The sequence below is a fragment of the Elephantulus edwardii genome, unplaced genomic scaffold (assembly GCF_000299155.1).
Source record: "Elephantulus edwardii isolate Elephantulus edwardi_28Jun2011 unplaced genomic scaffold, EleEdw1.0 scaffold00166, whole genome shotgun sequence".
Classification (NCBI taxonomy): Eukaryota; Metazoa; Chordata; class Mammalia; order Macroscelidea; family Macroscelididae; genus Elephantulus; species Elephantulus edwardii.
In genome coordinates, this window is record NW_006399916.1 from 3,330,366 (window position 1) to 3,339,005 (window position 8,640).

Consider the following 8,640-nt stretch of genomic DNA (forward strand, 5'->3'; position numbering starts at 1 on the left):
GAGAGAGAGAGAGAGAGAGAAAGAGAGTTGTATAATTTAATGTTACCTACTCATCATGTACTAAACTAATACCCTGAGGAGTTGGATTATATAAAGATCACAGCATCAGGATTGGAGAAGATGTATTAACAACCTGCAAGATGCAGATAGCACAGCCTTGTTTGCTGAAATTCCAGTGCTCCTGTAGCATCTTGTAGATTAAGATTATAGATCACATATTTTAGTATAGATTACAACTAAACATAAACAACACAACAGTTTTCAGAATTAAACCATAACTCTATCCTGACTTAAAAGTCAGGACATATACCTCAACAGCAGACTCATAGTCTGAGTCCTCCAGTGCGTTTGCAAAGCAGTAAGTTGCCCAAGAAAAGGTTTCTCATCTGTCTCCCATCCTTTGGGTTTGCACTTCAACTCCTTATCACTAAGCCACCATGTTCTGACAAAGCGTTATTCTTTGGAATGGGCCATCATGTTAGGAAAGGTAGAAGGTCAGTGAAAGAAAGGAAGACATTCAAAGAGATGGATTGACACGGTGAGTGCAGCAAGAAGCCAAAGTATGTTAGAGATGTTAAAGATGATATAGGACAGGGCAGAATTCAGATCTGTTGTTCACAGGGTTGCTATGAGTTGTATTCAACTTGAAGGCATATAACCACATGTAGCTCAGTATCAGGAAAACTCACTTTTGGGCCAATAGGCAACATCATAATAGATGGGGGAAAATCGAAGCAGTTAATGATTTCATCTTGCTTGGATCTACAATCAATACCATTGGCAACAGCACTCAAGAAATCAAAAAGACATGTTGCAATGGGAAAGCCTCTTCAAGGTACTAAAGAGCAGTGATGTTAAGTTTGACGATTGACCCAAACTATGATTTTTCAAATACTTCTTATGCATCTGAAAGTTGGACACTGCAGATGGCAGTAGAAGAATCAGTGCCTTTGAATATTGTTTTAGAGAATTGTACTCAATATCTCATGAACTGCAAAACAACAAACAAGTGTTTTCTGACCTCTCTAGAGTGCTGAAGAGCAATGATGTCTGTCTAGAGACTAAGGTGTGCCTGATCCAAGCCATGGTCTTCACAATTACTTGCTAGACATCAGACAGCTGGACAATGACAAAGATGACAGATGAAGATTTGATGCCTTGAGTTGCAGTGCTGAAGAAGAGTACAGAACATGGACTTTTATTAACATGGACTGTTAATAAAACTAATATGTTTGTCGTGAAGAGGGTGAAACTACTCCTTGGAGGTAAGGATTTTGAGACTCTTTCTCACATACTTTGGGCATATATCCAGAAGGGACCAGTCTTTGGAGAAAGATATCATGCTTAGATGGGTCGAGAGGCAGTGGAGGAAAGAAAGATGAGATAGATTGACACAATAACTGGGGTAATGAGGATAGGTGTGTCAGCGACAGTGAGATTAGCGCAGGATAGAGGGATGAAAGTTATTGTGTATAAGGTCACTTTGAGTCCCAGTCAATTCAACGACACATAACAGCAACAACAAAAACATGTTGAAGTATAAACAGAATAAACAAGCATGGAGGAGGTTCAGCCAAGGTACTCCTTGGAGGGAAAATGATGACACTCTGTGTCACATACCTTGGGCATATTATTAGGAGAGTCCAGTTCTTGGAAAAGGGCATCATGCTTGGAAAGTTGGAGGGTCAATTAAAGAGAGAAAGACCTCTGACAAGATGGACTGACATGGTAACTGCAGCAATTACTACAACATCCATTCTTTCATATATGCAAAAGAAAAATTCCAAATGGATTAGGAACCTAAGTGTACAAACTAAGTGTACAAACTAACACCATAAAATTCTTAAAAGGAAATTCACAGGAAGCATTGCTAGACTTTGTTTTTTCAAATGTAGTCTCTAATATAATAAGAAAAGGACCAACCGCAAAAAAAAAAAATCCACGAAGTAATAAAAGGGATCTCAGACAACAAAAACTTCCATTCATCAAAAGACTTTACAAAAAAAAAAGAAACAATGTGAAAATACAAGCTACCATCTTGCAAAATATCTTTGGAAATCACATACCAAATAAGAATCTAATAACCAATATATGTGTGTGTGTGTGTGTGTGTGTGTGTGTGTGTGTTGTTGTTTACTGTTGAGTCAAAACTGACCCATAGCTGACCCTCCAGATTATTTTCAGAGACAGTATATCACACAGGAAGAGACTATCCATTCTTCTCCCATGGTATATCGAACCAAGTGCCTTTGAAATTGCAGCACAAATTCTTATCTCTATCTTTCTTTCTATCTATCTATCTATCATCTATCTATCTATCTATCTATCTATCTATCTATCTATCTATCTATCCAAGGACCTAACATGAAAAAGATGAATGACTCAACTATAAAAGAACCAGAGGGCTTGGATCTAACAGAGCAGCAGAGGAAGGAAAGTCAGCAATAGGAGAGAGGATATAGAATATCTGACTAATTACTTCCAAGAACAATTGCCTCCTTTGCCATGAGACCAGAAGAAATGATTGGGGCCTGGCTACCATTACTGAATATTTTTTTAACAGATTTAATATAAAAATAGATAAAAGTGGGGAAATAGAAAACAGAATAACAAATTATCATGGTCTATAGATTCAGGCACTATACTTTTAAGAACTACTTCTATGTGAAAAAATGGAGAAAAGAACTTGAAACATTAGCTGGGAGCCCGAAGGAGTAGTGAGACCATGTTAATGAGAGAAGAAGAGCTGGCACTTTAATCAAGGTCAAGGTCACAAAATGGTGCATGTAGATTCTATTGAGATGAATATTTTACTGTGTCTCCTCACAACAATTACAAAACTAAATAAGAATACAGAAATTCATTATTCATTAAGAGTACAGAATTCATTAACAGAGACATTCGTGCTTTCAGAAAAAATATAACAAAACCTATCAGCAACAGAACTTCTGGCTTCAAATATACCAGAAAAATGGTTCCAACCAAACAACACTTGTACCATATTTAAAAGAATCCTGGTTTTCTTAAAATACTTTGGGCATATTGCCAGGAGAGATCTGTCCTTGGAGAAGGACATCATGCTTGGAAGGGAGGAGGGACAATGCAGGAGAGGAAGACCCTGGATGAGATGGATTGATGCAGCAACTGAGTAATGAGGCTAAGTGTGTCAGGGTCAGTGAGCCTGGCTCAGCATAGGGCCAATGGAGTCGCTTTGAGTGATAGTTGACTCAACGACACATCAGAACAACAACATTTGTTAGGTGGTTAGTTAAATTGTTTAAAATTCAGCACTTGTTTCTAATCCTCTAAACAGGGATTACAAGAAAAGCCATCCATGGGGAATGATTAAATGAAGAAAAGCTGTATACTGCAAGAAATGTGGACTCAAATGCATGAGGCCAGGATCCTCTTTAAGGTCTCTCATGTGCTAAATCCTGTGATCCTCGGCAATGTCCTGAATGCAAAAGGATAACAGATATAAAGCACTGTATACAATGACGGCATATAGAAGGCCTCAAACTGATAGTAAAGTATATGGCATTTATGATTATCTTAATCATTCCTATTGCGATATTTCAAATTCAAAGAAACATAAGCACCCACCAGGATAATAAAAGAAGGAGCCCTTCCAATGAGCAGTAATGATAAAGACAGGTCAGCATATCCTAAAAATTCTCTTCACAGTGGAATGGCAGATGGGTGGGGTGGAGATACAACAAATTGGAGAAACAAGCCTGAAAAATATGCAGTGCACATTTAAAATGCAAATTTAACTTGCATTCACCCCCTGTATGTGGCGGCAATACCTAATATCTACATACTGATCACAGGACACCAACTCAGAGCCCCCCTCCGTATACTTCCCCCCACCTCCACGTGCTCATTAAATTCAAGGGAACACCTGACTGATATGTCTAAAAGTTGTTGGCTGAAAAAATGTGGCATTATTTTCATACAAGGAGTACATACAAATATAAAGCCATGCTTAGCATGGTTAAAATCAGTAATGAACATTCTGGCTTACATAATCTCAAAGATACACAGAGTTGTAAAAATGTGTAGTGATCCTAAAAAGAGAGCCGCCATATCTTGTGCCAGTCTTCCTAAACTCTCATAGCCTGTCACTGTTCTAGAAGTGGCACAAGAAGGAAAGTGAGATTGTACATGCATGATTGTATGTTGTGTCTGTGTGTAAGGCTTTGGGTGAGAGGATGGAGAAAGAACAAGATTATTGCAACGTGTGTGTGTGTGTGTGTGTGTGTGTGTGTGTGTGAAAGAGAGAGAGAGAGAGAGAAGAAAGAGGGTGTCTGTGTATGTGAGAATGTGTGTGTGAGAGTTTATGAAAGTGAGAGTGAGAAAGTTTTTATGTGAGAGTGTATGAGTGTATGAATATGTGTGGGAAGTCAGCATATGAATGTAATTGTCTATGAGAGAATTGAGTCTGTGTGACTATGTGTCTGCAAATATGTAAAAGTCTGTGTATTAGAGTGTGTGTGTGAATATGTGAAAGTGTATGTGAGTGTGTCTATATAAATATGCTGGGGGGGTGGGGAATGTCATCAAGTCAGAACCAACAGACAGCTGACCCTCCCGTGAGGTTTTCAGAGGCTGTAAACAGCATGGAGATTTCCCATCTTTCTCCCACAGAGCAGCTGGTGGGTTTGAACCACATGCCTTTGGGATTGCAGCAAACCTTCTTACCACTAGGCCGCCGGAGTTCCCCGTGTGTAAATAAGGTTCTGTGAATATATGAGTGTGAGGGTGTACCTGCATGTGAGGGAGCTAGTCTGTAAATACGAATGTGTCACAGTGTGTCTGGGTTTGAACATGTACGTGTGTGGGAAGGTGTGTGCTGCTCTGTTTTCATAATTCTGAGCAAAGCTGCTTTGATCATGGCTCCTCCACGATGAGGTTATGCACCGTCATGATCATCCAATATAAAACACAGACCTTCCCACTCTGCAAGTATTCTTTTGCCCCCTTGGTTATCAGTTATAATGACAGGCTGTTGTATAACTAATTGCTCCCCAGCCTCCATTGTTTGCCTCCCGGCTTAATAGAATGTATGAGGGAAAGACCTTTGTCATGTGTATCCCAAGGAGAAAGTGCAGATGGATGGATAAATAAATGGCCTTTAAAGAATCTTTCTGGTAAAGGAGAAGTTCAGTAGGAATGAAGAAAAAAAAGTCCAGTAAGTGGACTGGAGTCAAGCAGACCAGGGCTCATGAAGATGACCTGGGATCAGCACCTTCCCCCCCCCCCCGTGTACACCTGGCACAGAAGCTCCATCTCTGAGAACAAGCAACAATAAAATGGATTCAGAAAACATGCCAGCTCCATCCACACATGCATGTAGCTATTTGCAAGGGTCTCCGCCCTTCCTTGTAACAAGTGTCTAAGTTTCTACCCTATTAACATCTTTATGGCTTCAGAAGGAGCTTTACCTATTTGATCTGACATCCTTGTACTCTGCTTGCTTCTCCGTTTCCTATTTTTTAATAACTTAGAACTTGCTTTTTAAACCCTAACAGTGATAAATGACTTGAAGACGGTAATCGCTTCTTCCCAATCATATAAGCCAGATCCTCTCCATCAAGATGTTTCCAGGCTGTTAGCTGTTCTGTGAGGGCAGGGATGAGGTTGGTTTTGTTCAGCACTCCACCCCAAGTCTAACACTGTGCCTGCTAAGTACAGCACACTCCATTAATCTCAGCTTCTCACAACCCACCTTGTAACTGCTCTTAAACTGTGCTGCTGTGCTGACAGAATGGAGTTCCTTATTAAAACTAGTATTATACGATGCTGTTAAGTGATTTTATGACTCCATGCATCCAGGAAATGGAGCAATGTGGGAAGAAATTACAGTTCCTGCCAATAATATGAATAATAAATTTTAATGCATCACAAGTTTCTTTGGACACTTACATAGAAAGACAATCATACTAAGTAAGACGAAAGTAATCGCAGTTCCTCATTTCCCCAATTTCAAACAATGAATAATAAAAGTTCTACTGCAATGCCCTTGTCATATACAATCTAGGCAATTCGATGCACAGTCTCTTGAAAAATCAGGAAATGTGCTTAATAACTCTGATAATTATTTATTTCCAACCAAGTGCTTTCTTTAAATCCATCTGCTGCTTGTCTTCCAAAATATTTATCCAGGTGAAGACCTTCTTCTGTTATTCACCTTTTCTCTTATTTGCCTCCTGGAGACTTTCCAGTTAGTTCCAACTCAAAAAGCTCACTCACCACATGTACTTTATCCTATGGTTAATCTGTCAAGAAGGTCAGGATTAATTTCACTAAAACAAGGCATCCAATGAAAAGAAATGCTTTATCTAAAAACACAAAGCAATTACCCAGGGATCCAATTTAGAACAGTGCCTGCAGGAAGTACTCAATAAACACACATTGAACTTAATTCCTTTTGTTAGAAGCTTCCATTCTTCCTGTAGTCTTAAAGTTACTCAGAACAGAGATCTGACACCACGTGGGACGGTCAGCACTGTATTACTGCAGTCCATGCAATCTGAGATGAGAGAATGGGATATGATTTCTGTAACAACGCCGTGAAGACTGTGGAGCGCTATTAACATGGGAAATCAGCATCACTGACACCAGCAACATCTTCACATGCACACATTCAATCATCATTCAAGACTGCTTCCCGAAGATGCCCACTATGTGCATGCTGGCAGGTGCTATAAGCACCAGCCCTAAACCCCTGAATGAATCGCAGACCCCTGGACTTGTTAGGCTTGTGTTCGGACCAGGAGCTGAGGTGCAGTAAATGAGGAACCTTATGAATGTTTACATTCTATTACAAAGTCCTATGTGAAAACACACAGCATAAGGGAGCCTGGAGCTGATGCTGGGGTAGCGGAGCAGGGATTTGCAACAGAATTGTAAGGTCAGGGTTAAAGTGGTGACAATTCGAGCAAAGGCTGGAAAGAGACATTAAAAGAGTCTCTGGCTGCAAGAGAACTAGACACAAGCAGAGGGGTGACAGAGTTAAAGTAGGGAGATTTCCTGGGGGTAATGTCCCTCCTGTGAGGGGTCATTCAAGAAGGATGACAGGCTTGGGCGAGTAGCCATTAAGATGGAGTGATAATCGCATCTGGGTAGACTGTCCCATCCTCTACTGACTGCTTGCAATGTCCCAGGCCTTGCAGTAAGTACCTTAAAAGTGTATCTCATTTCTTCTGAGGCAGGATATGGTACAAGGACTATCTCCTAAGAGGTTTAAGTAAAATGTGAGCTGCAAAATAAAAATGTGGGTGTTGGGTTGTTTTTGTTTGTTTGTCTGTTTCTGTCTGTAACAGCACATGCTTTAATCACATTGTGATGTACTTACTTAAATTACTAGTGAGGAAGATTTGAGGTCCTTTATGGAGTTTATCTTTCACTATGACTTTTCCGAGCCATTATATGGCTAATTACTTTGCTAAATAGATGGACAGAAATATGGGAATGGGACATGTTAGCCTATCCACAAAGGGACTAGCTATCTACCATTCCACAAGAGGACTGGACAGCCTCAATAATCTGCAAAGGGATTGGCTATTCACAGAACTGAACTGAGCAAGCCAGCAGTGAGGGGTAGACAGATCTTCTGGTACCACTGAACAAGAACCAAGAGAAGGTAGGGCACCTTCTTACTCCAGCTACACCTACAAGAGCAACACCTACAAATGAACTGGAGACCTGATGTGAGATGGGACCTTGGGATGGGGGGAGAAGCTAATATTGGCAGGACTGAGAATTTAGGAGCACTGGCCAAAAGCCACAAGGCTTGAGGCTCAAGTGACTATGTACACATTTTGGGAGCTGTTCTGACTGTATTCTGTTATTAATCTGGATTATAAACCTCTGACTTCCACAGTATGGTTTTCTGTGAGGTCTGTGAGCTATCACATTGAATTTTGAATCCAGCAAAACAGTAGTATGGTTGTTGAGATGACAGAAAGAAGTACAGGAGCATGGAGACATGCCTGGCCTCATGAGAATTGTTTCGTGTTGTTGATTCCGTGGACGAGAACAGTTTTCTTTTGTGAAGCTGGTAAGAGTCAGATATGACATTCCTCATGTGGTCCTTGTTCTTTTACACACTTGCTGCAGAGGACTAAGGATCACATCTCAACATCAAGATGGATTCAGTATGGATTACATTTTAACATCAAGAAAGTGAAAATGCTCACTACTGGACCAATAGGCAATAACATGTTGATGTGTGTCATCAAGTCAAAATCAATGCAAAGTTTACCCTCCAGTGGGTTTTCAGAGGCAGTTAATCACACAGGAGATTGGCCATCATTCTTCCATGGAGCGGGTGGTGGATTTGTACCATATGCCCTTGGGTTGGTATCACAGCTTCTTATCACTAGGCCAGAGCTCTTTAAACATCATGTAAGATGATGAAAAAACTGAAATTGTCAATGATTTAATCCTCCTTGGATCCAGATCAATACTCTTGGTGCCAGCAATGAAGAAATTAAAAGATGTGTCTAAATTAGAAAATCTGCTGTCATGGGCCTATTCAAAGTGCTGAAGAGCAATCATGTCAAATTAAAGACTAAGGTGCATCTGACTCAAGCCATAGTCTTTTTTTTAAATTTTTTTAAATTATTATTTTATTTT